At 40.1% G+C, this 21,106-nt stretch overlaps 1 protein-coding gene across 4 annotated transcripts in view; it reads right to left on the reverse strand.

Moving 5' to 3' along the window:
- Positions 1-21,106, reverse strand: part of FAM160A1 (family with sequence similarity 160 member A1) — a 229,704-nt gene that overhangs the window by 161,093 nt on the left and 47,505 nt on the right. For all 4 annotated transcript variants that reach the window (XM_019808859.2, XM_034661528.1, XM_019808854.2 and 1 more), the window contains exon 2: positions 1,350-1,476. The gene's annotated coding sequence lies outside the window, so the exon portion shown is untranslated. The remainder of the gene's footprint in view (positions 1-1,349; positions 1,477-21,106) is intronic.

Consider the following 21,106-nt stretch of genomic DNA (forward strand, 5'->3'; position numbering starts at 1 on the left):
CCCCACCCCCGTCGGGCTCTGTGCTCAGTGGGGAGTGTGCTTGAGATTCTCTCTCTCCGTCTCCGTCTCCCCCTCCCCCCCACTCCCTCCAAACGTGCGCACGCTCTCTCTGTAAAATAAAAAATCAATACATCTTAAAAAAAAGGGGGGGGAGACACTGGGCTGGATGCTGAGTGAGTGTAGCACAGACTCCAGGGGCCTCCAATGCTTTATCCACTCCTCTTGACCATCCACGTTTGAGTAAGAAACCTGAGGTACAACTTACTAGCAAATCTGAAGAGCAGATATTTCATAAAATTTAGTGTTTGGCATCTAGATGTGAAAAACAGATTTATCCATTTGCATCTAAGGAAAAAATATATCCATTTTGAATTTAGACATAAAGTTAAAATACAGTTTTAATTCAATTACATTCTCAACTTGATCTAATAATAAGCTACTTGAGAACATATCCCTGTGCTATTTAATGCAAAAATCAAGGAAATAACGATGCAACACCTTTACATAAAAAAAATACAAAGATGAGACAGAAATATGACCTTACTGCATTGGGGGTTTCAAACGCTCTCATAAAATGCAGATTCCCAAACCCTTCCCACTCGCATTCGGATTCTGACTTGCTAGATGGGGACCTAATAATTTGAATTTTTAATGTGTATTTTTAACAAGCACTCTAATAACACTTGGAGTAACAATGCAAAACACACCACCAGTAAGATGCAAATTACACTGGCTCAGGGGTATACCTTACAAGGAAGTTTAGATCTCATCTTATTTAACCTCATCAGCACAGGAGCCCTTTCTACAAAGCTGACAGATTGATTGATTGATTTTAATAAGAAAGAATACCAACATTTACATAGTCAAATAAATAGCACATGCTTCTCTGTAAGCTTACAAACCCTATGGCTTATTTTAACAACACTACCATTGTTTGAAACCTAGAGTCACCTCTTCTTAGAATTAACTTTCAATACAGTCTATAAGCCTTCAAACACACAAATTACAGAAAGGAAAATGGCTTTCACTATATTATCGCACCTTCTGGTTGTTCATCAAAATGAGAGCCCCCCAGATTCATCACCCTAGCACTAAAAGAGTTTAGACAACTTCCCAAACACACCCCAACAAGGTTGATATTTGCCACCACAGAGAATACCACCAGAGGATCAAGACGCCATTGCAAAAAGTAAATAAATAAATTCTGATGTTTTGGGTGGAGGACAGCCTCTCAAAAAAAACTGTTTTGAACAACATAATGTGGACGTGGACGTGTGAGCTCAAACAGGCTTTTTTAAAGCATGTTGTTGACCATTACTAAACTCGTATCAATAGTAATAAGACATTACCTGTGATTGCTCTCTTCAGTAGCCTACTGCTGAGCTGTATTTGCTCTCTTCACTGTATCCAAGGGACAGAAAAGATTTCTCCAACACTCGGCACTGCTGGAAACTCCCAGAAGAGGACTTCCAAGATCTATAGAAAGGAATAAAAAAATGTCCTGCAACCGTTAATAAACTACAAAACCCAGTCTAAGAGTCTCTAGTTTGTCTCTCCTCTCCTTCACTACCATTTGTGGTATACCTAGTGGGTTCTCCTCAGACTACACTTACCTTTCTCATAAAGGAAATTGTAAGCAAAAAGTCCTCTCCATGCTTTAATAAAGCTACCTTTTTGCACCAAAGATGTCTAAAGAATTCTTTCTTGGCTGTTGGCTACAAACCCAACCATTTCATTTTTTTTAAAGATTGATTAATTTATTTTAGAGAGAGAGAACGAGGGGAGGGGCAAAGGGACAAGGAGAGGGAGAATCCCAAGCAAATTCCCCCTGCTGAGCTCGGAGTCTGACGTGGGGCCTGATCCTAAGATCCCAAGATCACGACCTGCGCGGAAACCAAGAGTCGGACACTCAGCCAACTGAGCCATCCAGGTGCCCCCCCCACCACTTCAAACCACACCAATGGGGATTAAGGAGGGCACTTGTCCTGATGAGCAGCCGGTGTTATATGGACATGTTGAATCACCACATTGTGCACCTGAAACTAATATAACACTGTATGATAGCTACAATGGATTTAAAATGAAAAAAATATATATATATATATACACACACACACACACATACATACACACTTAAATTTAAAGCATGGAAACCATTTAAATGCCCAATAACTGGGAAAGTGTTAAGTAAATTTTACATAACATAATTTACTTAAACATGATTTTGTCAGCCATCAAAAACTTTTATGAGTTTATAATAAAATGGAAAATGCCATTATCATATAAAAAAAAGCAGAGTACAATGCTATAATTACATATGATCACAACTACTTAGGCAAAAGCAAGAAATAAGATGAAATTTGTTTCGATATAGTTCTAAGTATTAGATAAACTATTTCCCCAACTTAGATGGGTTAAGGTGAGTGATTCAAGTCAGAGTCTAGTATGACAAATACATCTTTTCAATATCTCTGTGTAACAAGAATGAGCCACTCATTAATGCAATAATTTTTCTGCAACAGACCAATATATTAAAAGATGGCTTCTTGGAAGTCACTGTCAGAGATTGTGGGTGGGGGAGTGTGTGTGTGTGCGCGTGTGTGTGTTTGACCTACAGATGCCTCAAAGACTTAGAATGTAATACCCTTTCTTGTAACAAATGTTTCATGAAAGGGAAAAAAAATGGCGGGGGGAGGTCAAGGTAGGGCAACCTCAGTGTGACCTAAACCTTTAAAACTGGGCACAGTGGTGGTAGTGACCAGGCACAAGAAGAATGAGTAACAGACATGAAGAATAAAAGGCAACATTTTACATGCAAATAAATGAATTCTTCATATCCCTAAAAAGGAGACAGCAGGTCCAAAATGGAGTCACTTGTGCTAAATCCTATGTCAGCAAACCAAGACTCAACACCTAACCTAATTGCATTTTAACCGCCCACCATCCCCCCAGGAATGTATCCTTTAACCAGCCAACATGGAATTAGCTGAACAGCACTAGCGAGATAACCCACCTAATAGACCCCTTCCATCTCCCTTAGGAAGACAACCTTGCTTGAAACAATGCATTTTTTTGCTAATAATTTCCTTTTTCTGCCCCCTTTCTGCTTTTAAAAACCTTTCCTCTTCTACAGCTCTGTGAAGCTCCTTTCTGTTGCTAGATGGGATCCTGCCCGATTCATAAATCAGTTGAAATAAGGCCAATTTGATCTTCAAATTTATTCAGTTGAATTTTTGTTGTTTAAAAATACCAAAATTTCGGGGTGCATGGGTGGCTCAGTGCTTGAGCATCCAACTCTTAATTGGGGCTGGGGTCATGATTTCTGGGTCTTGAGATGAGCCCCACGTCAGGCTCCACACTGGGCATGAAGCCTGCTTAAGATTTTCTCTCACTCCCTCTCCCTCTGCCCCTCCCCCTGCACCCCCCACCCCTGGCTGGGGGGCACAATCTCTCTTTCTCAAAAAAAAAAAAAAATCCTTCAGTACCTTCAAATCTGCCTTCTTCACTCTAATCAATTAATCATTTATTAAGCATCTGGGACATCGCAGTTAAATTCATTATCAAATCTCGGGCATTTAATCACAAGAGGTTTTACAAGGAACAGAATGCTACTTTTTCCATAATCCCATATGAACAGTTTTATCATCATGTACTGGAGAGATACAGGCTCTTCTACTGCCTCTTAAGAATTACAGATTGCTTCCAGATGCTTTTCAGGTGATTTCGAGCCTTTCTTCATTCCGTGACTGCTGAATTATGAAAGGGCATCTCTAATTCATGAGAAATACTTCTCCCATCTTAGTGTCCATTATCATATGTCCTCTTACACTCAACATTTTTAGGCACTCACACATATGCTTTTACTTAGGTAATAAGGCATCGCTGTGTATCGGAAAGGGCTTTAATAAGAACCACTTCTATTTTACCATCATGATTCCCTGGCAGCAACACTTTGGGATTCCTTTGACAGCAATGCACAGAATGACATGGAAAGCAGGGTTAAACAGAACTCAGGTAAATTGAAAGGACTCTTTTAAAATTTACTGAGTCTTGATAACTCTCTTGGTTGTCATCTCATTTAAAAACAAAATATTTCTCCTGCTTAAAAGTAGGGGATGAGGGGGTAGTTGGCAGTTAACAACTCAGTCACACTCAAATCTCTGCTAGGGCAAGATTCTTCTAACAAAATGTCCTACCTCCATATAATAAAATCAAATTCAGGCTCACACTCCTTCTGTGTAACAACTATGTCACATCCCTAATTTCCACAAAAGAACAAAATTTAAACCTCACTTCCAGATGGCATAAATTCAATGAATTTAGACCTCTGCTGTGCTGAGTTCAGAAACCTGCTAATAGACAGGAATACACAAAAAGCACAGCAAAACCATCAAATGAACACGCGGGGGGGGGGGGGGGGGGGGGGGAGATAATTAATATCCACATCATAAATTTCTCCCTATAATCAGTAAAACAGATGAGGGGGTTTACACAGGAGGTGTGGATTTATCCAGAGCACTATATTAATTGACCTCTGTTACAATCAAGTGCTTTCCTGCAGGGTAATTAAATCAATCAATCAAAACAGAAGTCTCAAAAAGTTCAACAAGTTCATTCAAACACATGCAACTGACTATGAGCTAATTATTGAGTAATTTCATTCTCCAAAAGAGCTGACCTGAGATAGATTATATTCACATGTGGAAACTGTAACGTAGAAGAAAATATTCTACATGGTCCTACAATCTTCACTGATTCCATTAAGCATATAATAACAGCCTTAAAATGGATGCACTTAAACCCAATCCCTGAATTTCACAGATGATTAAAATGAACCACAAGAGGCTAAGGGCCCTATTCAAGAGCAAACAGCTGGAAAATGTGAAGACAGTGGAGATCCCCTGTCTTCTGACCCACAGTGATGTGACCTTCTTCACATTAAGCTCACAATTCCTCAACTATTCTACCCATTAAGTTGATTTTATTCCTTTCCCCAAAGAGCAAAACTTTTAAAGCTTTGGGAAAAACTGAATCAAATCAAGCTTCAATTTTCAATTTCCATTCAATCAATCCCTGAGATTTTGCATTAGTTTTATAGAGTCGATTCTTTACCCGAGAAACCCAGCGTAAGTTGGATGACTTCGGGCAGGTCTCAACCTGGAAACAAATTAGTGAGTTGCAGCATATCACAGAAGAGGAAAAGCAGGCAGGGAGAGATGACAGGCATCTTGGAAATGAATCAAAACTACAAGTTTATTAAAATGAATAATGAAGGTGAACAAAACCAAAATCCAAGTATTGAAGTGCTGTTTCCCAAAGTGACAACTACTCAAAAGACATCTCTTAAAGAAAAAAAAAAAAGTAGTAACCACTGACGTTTCAAGTTCCGCATTCAAATAAATTCGGAAAACATGGCATTCTAAATATCCCTCTTGAATATTCACAAAGCACATTATGCGTATTAAGCTCTAAGAAAACCTGCAGGAAAGAAGCCTGCTTAGTTGTAAATGGAACACTCCCCAATTTTATTTGACATCTTTGGTTTGCGGAGCTTGTACTGACATCCTCCAAGAAACATACTGCAGGAAGCACATACAGCATTTTTGATGAACAACATGAGTATGACCCTCATTAGGCAACATTTATAGCAAGATGGGCTTCCTCTTCCAGACCCAACTTAAAAATCAACTCATGACATAAAGGAACCCTGTAACTATAACGAAAATCACCACCAACAACAATGTGTAATAACTGCTAATAAGCACAAGACATTGTGCTAAATGCAATTTTTTTGGAGAAGGGGTAGGGGTATATTCAAATTCAAATTACACTCCCCAAAGGCTGCGTCTATTCATAAACAAGCAAAACACCTTAACACAAATAAACATATACACTGTTCTATACCTTACATTTTTCACCAAACATACCCTGGCAATTTTTGCAAAACAATACATAAAGAGAGTCGCTGGTATTTTTTATGACTGCATGGTTTCTAACCTACAGATGTAACAATGTATTTATTCAGGTGCCAAGGATGAGTATTTCGGCTGTTTCCGATCTTTAACCAGTATAAACTCTCCTACGATAATTATCTTGTACATAAATCGTTTTCTCATGCATGTAGTACGTATGTACATGTAAGATACATTCATAGTACACACGAATATATAGTATACCTCAGAGAACGTATTCACATCTAGGATAAATTTTTAGAACCGAAGTTCCTAATCAAAGGATACAGGCTTTTGCCAAATGGCCCACTGAAGAGGCCACTGTGTTGCATTCACACTCTCTACAGTGTAGGTTATAATTCCATCTAATAGTGGTAAATGGTACTTCCACAGAGTTGTCACATGCACGTCTCCTTTAATGAGTGGATTAAGCATCTTCTCATATGTGTAGAAGCCACTGTCATTTCCCTTCCAGAAGACTTTGATTCCTTTGTCCATTTGTCTAAACTGAAAGGCTGGACTTTTTCTTACGGATTTGTAGGAGCTCTTTATTAGAAAAATTAGTCCCCCTTTGTGATATGAAAAGCAAACATTTTCCCCAATTTTCTTGTTCTCTGACTTTCCTTATCCAGGATTTTTTCAGTTAGTTTTTTTTTGGGGGGGGTGGTAATCAAGTTTTCAATCCTTTAAGGCTTTTCAGTTTTCTGTCTTACATAGAAAGGCCCTATGTACTCAAAGATGATAAAATTTCTCATGCTGTCTTCTAGAACATTTTTTTTAAATTTCTGTTTTACATAGCTTTTGGCTTAACATCTGAGGTACTGCTCTAAATAGCTTTTTCACCCCAGATGACTACCTGCTTATCCTACTACTATCTATTGAACATAGCATCTTTCCCCAATTAATCTGAAAGGCCATCTTTATCATATGCTAAATATGGTGTTTGGTAATACAATGTTTCAATAATTGTAGACTTACAATGTGTTTTGTTTTGTTTTGTTTTGTTTTTAAGTAGGCTCTCGGGGCTTGAACTCACCACCCTGATCAAGACCTGAGCTAAGACCAAGAGTTGGACGTTTAACCAACTGAGCCACCAAGGCACCCCACCTTACAATATGCTTTAATGTCTTTTTCAGAACTGTCCTAGCTATTTGTGCTTATTTTTTCATATGAACATAGAATAAGCTTGTTTAGTAACTCCCACACACAAAAAAAAAAAATCCTGCTGTTATTTTCACTGAAACTACATCAAACACACACATTAATTTAAGGAGAACTGGCATCTTTATATCCAAGAACAGGACAGGCCTCTTCATATCTTTTCTGTATCCCTCAAGAGCATTAAGTGCCTTCATATACATCGTATATATTTCTTAAGTTTTTCTTGGGTAGTTTATCCTTTTTTATGCTAACAGTCTTTTCTTCCACTATATCTTCAAATTAGTCATTGCTGGTGTATATGAAAGCTATAAATATTGACATATTATCTTGGTATCCAGGCACATTTATATATTATCTATATAATTAGTTTTTATTCTAGTCATATATTCCTATCATTTGTAAATAATATTTATTACCTTTCTGGGTTTTATACCTTTATAACTTTATTTTCTTTCTCTTGTCCAACTATCTTGACTTGTGATTCCAAAACACCATTAATAAACACTGAAAATAGTGGGCATTCCTACTGTGTTCCTGACTTCCATAGGGATGTTCTCCCCCATGGTTTTTGATTTGAGACGGATGTAACTTATTTCGCTAACGACATTTCTACTCTATTTTGAGGAGTTTTAGATCAAAAGTTATACTGAATTTTAACAGATGGCTTTTCCATAAAAATATGATTTTTGTTACTGACATTTAATAAGATAATGAACGTCATACTACTGGATCCTTCCTGCATTCCTAAAACAATCCTCATGTGCCATGGTATATTATTCTTTTAACATGTGCAAAGTACATACTGAATGTGTTTTCTCACTCAATTCTGTAGGCAACCTGACAAGGTGGGTATTACCATCATGGCTGCTCTAGCCCTCACTCGCTGGACTCCTGCTGTCCTCCCCACTGCTCCTCAAACGCACACTGCTTGCTCTCACCTCAGGGCTGGGGCAGCACCTGCCAGACCTGCTATTCCCTGAGATCATCTCTCTCCAGATACCTTCATGTATCATTCCTCTCTCCATTTATGTCTCTGCTTCCACGTCACCTCAGTACAGGGGCCTTCCCTATCTGCCCCACATAGAAAGAAACCACCTTCTAATCGTGTCATTCTACCCCAATTTTTCATTTTTCCTTGGAGCAATTGTTTCTATCTAAAATACATTTCATTTCTATTAATTTATATTGCATTTCTCCCTGTAGAATATAAGCTCCACAAACGCAGGGTTTTATCTGCTTTGATCACTGCTTACTTCCCAGCACCAAGAACAGGCCTGGCACACGGAAATTACTTAATAACCAAATGAATGAACACATGAATGAATGAATACCTTTTTTTTTTTAAAGTAATCTCTATACCCAACGTGGGGCCCAAACTCATGACCCAGAGATCAAAAGTAGTAAGCTCCACGGACTGAGCCAACCAGGCTCCCCATGAATACCCATTTTATAGACAGGAAACTAAAGCTCAAAGAGATCATGTAACTAAAATCATGCAGTGGCCAAGCTGCGCCTGAAGCCCAAGTCTAACTTTCAATTCCCTACCCTTAACCACTAAAATAAATGACAGATGATTTTAGGCCACAGAAAATGCTCATATAATCTTATGAACACTAAATCACAAGTTACTGACTCCACTGAAAGTGAGAGGAAAACTGTAGACGGTCCTTGTATAAGATAAGCAAAAGAACCAGAAGATGGCCTCCAGAGAATTCCTTAAAAATTATGGGCAGAGAAAGGAGAACCCTCTTCTATTGCTGGTGGGAATGCAAGCTGGTACAGCCATTCTGGAAAACAGTATGGAGGCTCCTCAAAAACTTAATAATAGAGCTCCCCTACAACCCAGCAATTGCACTACTGGGTATTTACCCCAAAGATACAGTGACCCAAAGGGGCACCTGGACCCCAATGTTTATAGCAGCAATGTCCACAATAGCCAAACTATGGAAAGAGCCCAGAAGTCCATTGACAGATGAATGGATAAAGAAGTGTATATATATATACAATATACAATGGAATATTACTCAGCCATCAAAAAATGAAATCTTGCCATTTGCAACAATGTGGATGGAAACAAAAGGTATTATGCTAAGCAAAATAAGTTGATCAGAGAAAAGACAATTATCATATGATTTCACTCATATGTGGAATTTAAGAAACAAAACAGAGGACCATAGAAGAAGGAGGGAAAAATAAAACAAGATGAAATCAGAGACGGAGACAAACCATAAGAGATTCTTAACCAAAGGAAACAAACTGAGGGTTGCTGGAGGGGAGAAGGGTGGTGACGGACATTAAGAAGGGCCCGGGATGTAATGAGCACTGGGTGTTATATGCAACTGATGAATCAATGAACTCTACTTCTGAAACTAATAATACGTTCATCAATTGAATTTAAATTTTAAAAAAGACAAAAAGAAAATTATGGGCATTTTATTGGGGCAGCTCTCCTCTCTCAATACCCATGAACCTCACGCAAGCATCCCAAAACGCTGACCCTCCCCCACATATGTCCTTGGATATCCAGAAGATCAAAGCAGATGCTTCATGAAACACGTGTTCACTACTGGTGCTGACAGATATAAGAACTAGACATGCACTCGCCCTACACACTAGCCATTTTACAGTCAGGACAGGCACCCAGGACGTGGCTTTGAAAAATTACTTGCTCTTTCAAAGTCTAAGAATCCTTTTTGGTTTTAAAGCAATTTACAGGTAGCTATTCTTCATGTTCGTTCCCTCTTCTATCACTGGGACACTTTCTTGAACCAACTTCAGGCCAAAAACAAAATCTCACCAATCTCCATTTCTGATATTAAACAGTGTCTTTAATTTTTTTCAGAATTCAATCAAACTCTGTATTTTAGAACCGTGGAGCTGATCCAACATCACAATGTGTCCCATTTAATTCCATCAATGTAAAGCATAATGAGCAAAGATTGAGCTAGTGAGGCCTAACTAAATGTTTTGAACCTGCGAATTTAAAAAGCAAGGCTCATTTATGGTATTTCTAAATAGTAAATAAAATCATCTTCCAACATTTCCCTATCAAATTACAATCATTTTCCACCAGCACACACTTGAGGAATGCCACAAAAGGACTTTTCTAACAGTTCGTTCTATTGTTGCTCATAACCTCCTAAATATTTCTCTCATTGGCTTCTATTCAAAGATAAATGGAAGGCAATAAAATTTATGGAAAATGTATTCAACTGCTTAAAATACATCAAGCAAAAGGAAAAAGATTGTAGAACTATAATATGAGTTGTGAAATGACAGCTCCTCCATTCCGTCCTGGCTTCAATGAGAGCTAACAGAACTGGCAGACTGGTCAAGTTCCAAACCACCTCCGACACGGAGCTCGAATCTCCCACCTCGAAATCTCACCTTGGTCAAGGCCAGAGTAAACACCTTCACATTTCTACACAACGTCACTTTGTAGGCCACAAAAACAAGCTTTCACACCAGGGAGGAAGCAAATTCCAGGGCACTGGACAAATTTCTCCTCTCTTCAACCAGTCTGTTGAGTGTTCCCTTGCCTTTCTCAGCTGTCCAGATACTGAAAGGAGGAAAAGGACCTCTCTGTAAAACTGGAAAGTGTAACCAGGTAAGTTTGCCCTTTAAGCAATTCAGAGAGAGAGAGGTAAAATACAACTCTGGTTAAGGTTTAAAATTTAGCTATGAAAATTATATGGTAGCACTTGACCAAAATGTTGCAAGATTTTAATGAAATAAAATTATGAAAGTGAAGTGAACTGAAGTCAATTTTTATATTTCATGGGCCAAGGAAGAGGCATGAAAGAATTTTTTAAAGTAACATTTAAAGGGGCGCCTGGGTGGCACAGCGGTTGAGCGTCTGCCTTCGGCTCAGGGCGTGATCTCGGCGTTATGGGATCGAGCCCCGCATCAGGCTCTTCGGCTATGAGCCTGCTTCTTCCTCTCCCACTCCGCCTGCTTGTGTTCCCTCTCTCGCTGGCTGTCTCTATCTCTGTCGAATAAATAAATAAAAAATCTTTAAAAAAAAAAAAATAATTAAAGTAACATTTAAAAGATACCGTACTTTATAAAATTAAGGGAAAAAATGACAATTGTGCCACTTCAGAAATGCCTTAGAATACAGAAGTGAAGGAGTCTAAAAGCATTAACTATAAAAAGAGAAGCCAGAGTATTAAATTTAAGANACTATAAAAAGAGAAGCCAGAGAGACAGATTAGCACTGAGAAAAATTCACCTTAATAAAACTCAGCTTAATACCAGAAAATAATTTATTCACCTTGCATAATACTATTTCATTTTATTTAGTCCTTTCTCTAAGAATTCTAGAGATCTTTGTAAGTATTGTCCACTTAATCCCTCATTTACAGGTATAAAAGGAAAAGGCACTGCTATTACCATTTGCAAACATGCAAGAGATTTCAGTTAACAACAACAAAAAAAGAATAAGAGATATAAAGTTTCAGGAAACTTCAAAGAAAAGAAGACAGGAATAGACTCTTTCTGGCTTGGCGTTTTGGGAGGAGATGTGGCTGAAACATACCATAAAGACAGAAATACATATAATATAGGACTGGCTTAAGTAACCAAACAGATCTGGAGTTTTCTTACAGGAAAGATAAGTTTGGCAGAATCTCAGTTTACACTCCAGCATCCAACAATATCTTTTTTATATCAACTTTTATATCAAGTTATATCAAGGGCATGCTTTATAATTCTTAGAAACAGACCAACACGGGGCATCACCACTCACACTTCTTTCTTGGAGTCTTAGAAGCAAGAAATATTCAGAAGTATGAAAAAGCTGACAAAATTCTAACCTTCAAATGAAATCCCTAGCAGAAAACATTAAGACAACAAAGTGAGACAAGTTGCTACAAAAAATAGAGCAAGAGGAAAAGACGCCACCATTTTCAGAGGCAGGCTCAGGAAGGAAAGTCCAATAAACATCCTTCACAGCCCCAGGGCACCTTGTACGTGCCTCTCTTAATATTTGTTTATGTCTTCATCCCCTTAGGAGGCTGTGATCTCCTTGAAGGCAAGGACCTAGCTTTATATCCTCCTGGCCTATCAGCCACTGAATTCAAATAAATGAACCAAGTGTTGAGTCAATTAACCTTTCTTAAATTCTCTTGACAAAAAATACTCACAGTGTTTGTATTATGTACATTTTATCTCTATTAAAACAATACCAAAAAGATCATGGCCTCAAACACAGAATAAAAGCCAGCTGGCAAGGAAAAGCCTTGTTTCAATTATTACGCCAAAGCTAGTTTTCTAAATTTTATTTCCAGTATTGTAATACAGTGTATTCGTTTCAGGAGTACAATACAGTGATTGCACACTTCCGTACAACATCGCTGCTCATCACAAGTGCCGTCCTGAATCCCCCTCACCTGCTTAACCCATCCCCCCACCTCCCCTCTGGGAACCATCAGTGGGTTCTCTGTAGGTAAGGGTCTTTTTCTTGCTTTGTCTCTTCCTTTCCTTTGCGCATTTGTTTCTTAAATTCCACAGCAGTGAAATCGTATAGTATTTGTTACTAAGGCAAAGCTATTTTGAAGTCAAAACCTAAGTCACTGGACTCTAACGTAAATGTAATATGTTTTACAATAAACAGTAAGCTTTTAACACCACACAAGTTATTTCCTAACCTTCCATATGTCCAGACTCCTTAACTGTCCAGACAGGTGAATACACAACCTCAAAATACCCATCAAGTCATACGTGGTTTCTGGGTCAGGTGACTGACATGCTGCTGAAACGGATTTGCCTTCCTTATGTCGACGCAAACAGGTTCTATGATACTAGTTTCCGCTCTAGGAAGCACAGATTCAGGGGCCTGGGTTGGCTGGTTTGTTTTTCTTACAAGAATCTGTGGTAAAAGGTAATCCAGGGAAATCTAGATCTAGGCCTGCTTTGCTTCAGGCTCTCTCCCATCCTGAAATATCTCAACCTATTCTGCTTCTTCCAAGAAATGTCAAGTTCACCTATTTGGAACATGGCCCTGGAGCTCCTGAACCTCGCACCCGCCCCTCATCTCTCTTCTCTGCATCTGCACCCAATTAAGTCCCCTGAGGTCAAGACACAAACAAATCTCATTCAAGTAAAAAAGGTGATCTTGGAGTACTGGCACTCCGACTTTGAAAAGTGAAGTCTACACCAGCCAGCATCTGAGGCAATCAGCTAACATCATGCCCACTGTCTCTGCCCAACAAAATAAGATCCTGGAGCAAAAAATGCAATGTGGCCACAGACCAAAGAAGGAAAATGAAAACCTCAATAGAAAGATACAGAGGGCAAAGATATTAGTATTAATTACTGAGTCTAAACCCCTACTACTGACATCAGTGACTTGAAGAAAGAAGAGCTTCCCATGATCAATCAGGTCTCACTAGACAGACTTTAAGAATGCCAGGCAGGAACCCTCTTCTCTGTGTTCACACTACTGTTCAACAAATTACACATGTATAAACCCTAAAATCAATACAGATACTAAATGACAAAAAGGTCTAAATGACATTAATATGCATATTTGTGTAGAAATATGGAGTCACTAGCTCAAAGTGAAAGCCCAAATGACATTAATACGCACATGCCTGATAGAAACAGGGAGTCACCTACTTAAAGTTAATGGTCATACTCAAAACTCTGACTTTGACAGAACGAACAACCACCCCACTCCCTCACACCTTTTCTACCCACCCAGTGCCAGGAAACTGAAATTACTGAATCTTGATGTCCTTTGCAGTGACCCTACTGGAGTGAAAGAGTAATTCAAGTCAGAATAAGAATCTTTATAAGAAGTTTTCAAAGCACAAATATTCCTTTCCGAAAATGCGCTGGCCCTAAGCCCTGGGTACAGACACCTTTTACACGCCAGCCTGCCTCAACACACAGAATCTCATTGTTGACTGAACCACAGACACAATGCACTTACAAAATAAAAGTAAAATATCCACATACACAGCTCTCTTTTCTACACTATTAGACAAAAAACACAAGTGACCTCTAGCTTAAACACAAATGGAATGACCCTACCACACATTACTTAAAAATGCAAAGCGCAATCTCAAGTCAATTTGTCACTTGCAGAAATCGCTGTGCTTTTAGGATGAGAATTCATTTATGAGAAGCTCTTAGCACAGTTTTCCCCTAACCTTCTCAATTTATCTTACATTTGCTACTCTTCCACAGCAAACTTTTATGTGCAATTTTAAGGCTGTGTAATGTGAGTTACAAGGTCACTAGTCTTTGAAACCCAGAGAACAATCTAATGAAAAGGAGGTGACGCTACCAGCTGCCGATGACTTGCCCTCTCCTGACCCAACATGTTAAAAAGACAGGATCAGGTGGGATTTTCCTATGGTCTTTATGAAGGCAAACAGAAGAGGGGCTGGGGCCAGCTTGCATTTGACTGTGAAGTGGGGAGAGATCTATAAAATTTTTCTTTAAAAATAAGGAACAAAAAAGAAATCCACAATTTTAACGTGATCCGTTTATTTTAGAGAAAGAATAACAATTTTAGGTGCACTGACACAACCAGTCTTTTATCCACAATGAGCTTTTGAGACTAGTCTAGGCATCATCCAAGCGCATACAGAAATAACCAGAGCACGAGCCGGTGGGCGTGTCCAATGCCGGGAGCTGACGGGTAAACCTCGCGATAACTTCATGCTTTTCTCTAAGTCTCAGGGTCAACTGTAAACGGGGATAATATCTTCCTATTCTATATACCTCACAGGCTCAAACTTTTTAAAGAAACTACACCTGAAACTACAGAATTAGTATGCACCCTGCCTCCTGCCCAGAGACAGATCACAATTGTACAAGTAAAGAACCAGTCTTACTCCACTTAATGGACACAGTAACACTTGAGGAGACCACAAGGCAGGCTACACTAGGATTACCAATCCCCCTGAGAGCTTTTCCGCCTCAAACGGCTGCAAATCTTGTGAAGACTTCTTAAAACTATTATCCCAAAGCAGCTAAAGCAATAGTTATTCAGCTTTTTGGAGGGGAGCAGGGGGGTACATAGATCCTTTCCAGAATCTGATGAAAGCTATAGACCCTCTAGTCACCAAAAATCATATCCACACATACAAGCAAATCTTACTTTTCTGCTATCAGAGTGATTCTTGGGTCTTACATTAGGAATCCCCTGCTGCCGGCTTTCGAATGACTGCCTAGTTCATAAGAAAGACACAAGAGAGAAGGAACAGGTTTGCAATGCGAAGGCTTAAGTGCTGCATTGGGAATCCTCCCACAGACCCTCACCGGAGACTTGAGGCTAAAATGCCTGAGTGACCTCAGTAGCATCCAAATGAACGAGGCCCTGGTTGGTCCAGCAGAAGATCACTTCGTTTCATAAACAACCAAGTTTCCTAGCACCTACAACATAGCATTCATACACACCTAGTGGCTGCTTCCACATAACAGTTCCCACATAAAAGTTACCAAGGGGTGGTAATCTAATTGGAAACCAGAGCTAGGGTATTTGTTTTGCAGGTAAAGTCGCTGAGGACTTCATGTAAGATGGAGAAAACATCAAATGTCCACAGCAAAGCAAGAAGAGTGCTAGGTGTTAAAATCCCCATGCCATCCCTGGCACCGTCACAGTTCAACCGCAGTGGTTCACAGGCTTCACCCTTAGAGCAGAATCACCTAGAAACCTTGTGAAATACCAACCGCTGGGCTCCATCTTCAAAGTTTCTGATTGGGCAGGCCTGGGCCAGAGGCCAAGAATTTGCATTCTAACAAGTTATAGGGGCTGCCACTGCTGGTCCAGGGGACCACACTTTGAGAATCACTGATCTACACAGTGAGAGCCTATCCCACATAGGACATCCCAACCTCTTTTAAGCGCAGTCACAGTCTCATGCATATGTCATACTTGTCATCAAATGGAAAAACCAGGACTGCTCCATCACTAAAGTCGCCTTCTTTCCCGTGCTACCTAAGGGTGCACATGGGGTGGGCCAAACGACGTATAAATAAGCTTCTTGATGACTGGTGAGTGTCTCTAAGTAATTCACACTACTTTCTGCAGAGGAAGAACTTGGAGCCGTTCTGTGTTAAAACTGTACCCTCAGGAAGCAATAAATGGCACACTGGTGCTAGGAATATTGAAGACTTAGCAAAACACCCATTACCTCCAGAGCTTTGGTTTTCAAACTGAGCCCCACAGAGCCCCAGATGTTATATCCATACACCGCAAGGGCTGGGAAGGAAGGGAGAAGAGAAATCAAAGAGCCTTCTGGCCTCCCATTTCAGTCCCCCTCTGAACTTGAAGTGCAGGTTTTCTCTGATATACATATTACCATAAATTACATTTATTAGTGGTTTTACGGTCCCTTTGAGGTAAAGAAAAGTTTAAAGAACACTGGATTTGATTACCTCTAAGAGTCCCTCCATTTCTATAATTCTACTAAATACAACAATCAAAGGTTAATTGGCACATTATAAAAATAAAAATATAAAACTGGCCCAGAAGGCTGACAAAAATGCTAAAAATAGCAAAGGCATGAGTGGTTGCAGTCATATCACATTTGCGTCTGCTGTGAAGGTCTGGAAGTCATACACAGGAGCTTCTAAACTCACTGAGGGCAGCCAATGAACTTCTGTAAATGGAATATAAAAAACAGACAAACTCCAGTGGTAATGGTCTCTACTTAAACTTGCCCTGTCAAGCAGACACCTTGTAGAAACCAGGGTCTTTCCAGTTAAGTACCATGGTGAGACACAGAGCAAGATGCCACGTACTCAGGATTATTACCAACAAAGCCACCTACTAAACTAGCAAAACTTTTCTTCATGACACACGCTGGTACACCTTGTAGAAACCAGGGTCTTTCCAGTTAAGTACCATGGTGAGACACAGAGCAAGATGCCACGTACTCAGGATTATTACCAACAAAGACACCTACTAAACTAGCAAAACTTTTCTTCATGACACACACTGATAAGCTACCAGGCAAGTTATGCATAAAGTACTAGGCTCATCACTGCAGTCCGCAGGTGGACCACAGCCGACAAGACAGAACAGGACACAGGTGGATGCGGGGATGGTGGTTTGGGGGAGGTGGACAACATACCTTTTATTACGCTTCAACTTGTAAGTCATCCATAATTCCAGTGTTCAAAATCACCTCTGAGGGGCAAATGAGGAAATGGAACCTCCTAAGTGAGGAGCCATCCATTCCTGGGAAGCCGAAGTACTCTATAATGACTAGGGTGCCCTGTCATGGAATGGATGATGTGGGTTCACCATTAAAAAGAAAGATAGTAAGAGCATCTTCAAAGATACTAGGATCTCAAACACACACCATCAACCTACTTTCAACCAATTCCCCTTTGCTACCTTCTTTGGCTAGGACAGACAGCGGCTAGACGTAGGAAGAANGGAGCGCCTGGGTGGCACAGCGGTTAAGCGTCTGCCTTCGGCTCAGGGCGTGATCCCGGCGTTATGGGATCGAGCCCCACATCAGGCTCCTCCGCTATGAGCCTGCTTCTTCCTCTCCCACTCCCCCTGCTTGTGTTCCCTCTCTCGCTGGCTGTCTCTATCTCTATCGAATAAATAAATAAAATCTTTAAAAAAAAAAAGAAAGAAAGAAAGAAAGGGNGAAGGAAGGATTGTCTCAATAGGGCAGTAACTTGTAAACCAATTCCAACAGAAAATCTAAACCACTCAGGAACACTCATCTCTTCTAAACCAAAGCAGCCAGAATGTCCCCGTTTGTATCTGTTCTAGGGACCATGGCAGGGTGGGGGTGAGCGCGGGGAGACAGCATCAGGCAAAGGTACTGCGCATTCATTATTTCATTCAACAAAAAATGTTTTCTGAGCTCCTCTGGCAATGATGAATATTACACAGTCCCAAATCTAAAGGAGCTCACAGGGACCCTGAAAGACCTACCCTCAGCCAACCAATACAGTAAAGTCATACCTAATTGCACAGAGAACCAGGTTAGAGTCCAAAGTCAAACTCAAGCCAGCAATTACAAACAATCAAAACTAACCTTGAAAATTCCCTGTAATTCCTCATAAAATCCAATACTATGCTGTACAATCCTAAATCCAAGACAACCAGTTTTTCCTGCCCTCTAGGAAAGACTTCAGGTAAACACTTCTTTCAGGTTTACACTTCTTCAGGTAAACACCAGATGAAGTCCTTGGCCTGCATTTTACAAGCCATGTGGTTAAACCCAATTGCTCTCTCTTCGAGAGGAAATGAAATCTCCCTAAAACAGCAGGCTCCTGTCTCTCATCTCATGTTCACCCTAGAACTTATACTCGTCGTATTTCAATTTTCGTTTCTTGACCTTTTTTTTTCTTTCAGCCAAGTGCATTCGTTTAACTCCCATGAGTAAAATATGCATATAATGACTTCACTGTAATATCACCATCTTAATATTTACCCAAAGGCACACCCAAAATGCCACCGTTTCTTCGAGTCAACACACTGTGAATCTTCCTTTTGAATGCAAACATTATCCCTACCCAAGAGAATGAATGTTTTTACCAAATTAGTTCCAGTGACCTGGAGAGACCGGAGATACCAGAGTGAACAAAGTTCTGGCAGGTGAGAAGAAAATCAAGCAAGATCCAGAATATGAAACAGATGTGCAACAAATTGGGTCTGTCAGGGAACACTGTGAACCCATGGTATATCCCAAGAAGAGGACTGGAGAAAGCAAGAAAAGATTCCAATGACATATATCCAAAGTTCTTCACGGTCAGTCCTACCCTCATACATTTTTACAGAGAAATCCCATTCCCAAAGTCCTCCAGACGAGAAATGCTTCCAGAAAAAGAGATGGGCCTACCAGGCTACTCTGATTTGACCCAACTAGACTATCCAATCCATTACGTAGTCCCAACTGCTAAAGCCTTCCACGGCCTTCAAGGTCACACAAACTCATGGCTCCAGACATAGATCTGGAGACTAACACGGTCCTCCACGTTTTTTCCATTTCTGTTGTCCTCCCACAATGGGAAGAATGGGTGCCACACCCACCACACCTCAGAGCCTCCCCAGCAGCCTCCACAAAGCCTGACAAGTGCTGGGAAGGCTGGTCCTCTCCAGTTCCCACAGGCGCAGGTATTCCCTTATTCCAGGCAATAACAAATGTTGTCTCCGGGAAACAAAGCACTCTCCTCCAGCCTCTTCCCCTCACCTTTCCTGTGGCCTTTCTTCCTCTGTTTGTCATACTGTCGATTCTGCTGCTGTCCTCCCTCAGCAGGCTCCCTGTCTCACTCATTTCCCCTCCTTCATCTTCTCATGTTTAGCTCACTGGCGTGTCCCTCTCTCTTCGTCCCTTAGAGATTCCACCTCATCTTCATGTTTATTGTCAACTTTCCAATCCTCTAATACTTAGCCCCTGGCTCCCCGCAAGGATAGGTGGCACATTTCAATCCAAAAATGTACCCCAAAAAACTGTTTATACTGGTCAAATAAACACCATATACATTTTCATACCGCTACGCAATTTAAGCTCTGTTCCCTTCGTCTAGACACAAATGTGCCCCAGCCACCTGTCACTCCCCAGTGACAGCCTGAAATCATTCCTCTCTGCATGTCCCTCCTGCAGTGAACTTGTGATCTGCTCAGAACGTTGACTTGACCTCAGCCCACACTTACCACTGTCTTAAATTCTTCCACTGATTTTGGAAATGAGAAATTTTAAGCAGGCAATTAAAAAAGACTAGTAAACCTGCTCTTGACAGGGCTAGACTTAACTCTAATGAGAGAAAATGACAAGCGCATGGCTTGCTGCCAAGGCATCATGAACAGTTTAAGAATTAGATTCAAAATAGCTGATAAAATGTGAAAGGCAGAGTGACCTCTACACATTTTATCTTTTGCTTGGTTTGCACTGTGTGCAAGGTATGAAACTCAAAATATTAAGATACCAGTTTAGGAAGAGACCTTCAATTCAAGATTTAGGAAGAGGCGTGGGGGAGATTACTATAGCAGAAGACTTACTAACTACATGTAACTATTTTTATCTGCAGTGAAAATGAAATATATAATACACCATTTTCTTAAACTTTACACACTGAATATATTTTTCTGTCTTGCAGAACAAAATGATCATTTCTTTGCTAAAGTGCTTACACCTCTCTCACACAAATATTTAAACCTAATAATTAGGAGAATAACAGGGGACCTATAAAAACTATTTCATTTAAATGTAATACATTAAGGGGCACCTGGGTGGCACAGTCAGTTGAATGCCTGACTCTTGGTCTCAGCTCGGGTCAAGATCTCGAGGTCGTGAGATCAAGCCCTGCACCAGGCTCCGTGCTCAGTGTGAAGTCTGCTTGGGACTCTCTTTCCCCCTCCCTCTGCACCTTCCCCCCTCAAATAAATAATCTTTTTTTTTAATTTTAAATAAATGTAATACATTAAAATCTTTATACACATTTGAAAAATGCATTAAAATCTTTATATACATTTTTTAAAAAACATATTTTCACAAGAATTTATCCTCAGACATCAAAAAGAAATGCTATTTTCCATTAGACATGCACAACTTCAATAAAAAATGGGTTCCCATAGCAGGGGAAAAAGTAAATTCTTAAAACATGAAAAATCCCAAGCATTGAGATTCCCTTTACTTCACCTGTCCATAAAATTAAGCGCATCTGTCCTGTAATACAAAAAATGAAAAGAGCTGAATGTCGCACCTTCTTCACCTTCACCCCACCACCGCCACCCTAAAGCAACGGCTCTAGTTTTGGTAGCTCCACAGCAAGGGTCTTAATACTTTAAGCCATTCTAGCTTCAGCCACCGTTCTGGTTTCTGGCTTCAGGAAGTACTGTCTTAAACCTGACACTAGAGATACATAACGGAGATTAATGCAGTGTTACCTTGAACAAGCAATTAAACGAGGCTGAAAAGCAGCAACTAAACCCCAAACCATTTGCTCTTTCACGATAGGAAGCTGAAGATAATCTTGTTTACTGAACATAAATCACTTGAGATCTGGCCACATTC

Source organism: Ailuropoda melanoleuca, chromosome 5 (genome assembly GCF_002007445.2).
Source record: "Ailuropoda melanoleuca isolate Jingjing chromosome 5, ASM200744v2, whole genome shotgun sequence".
Classification (NCBI taxonomy): domain Eukaryota; kingdom Metazoa; phylum Chordata; class Mammalia; order Carnivora; family Ursidae; genus Ailuropoda; species Ailuropoda melanoleuca.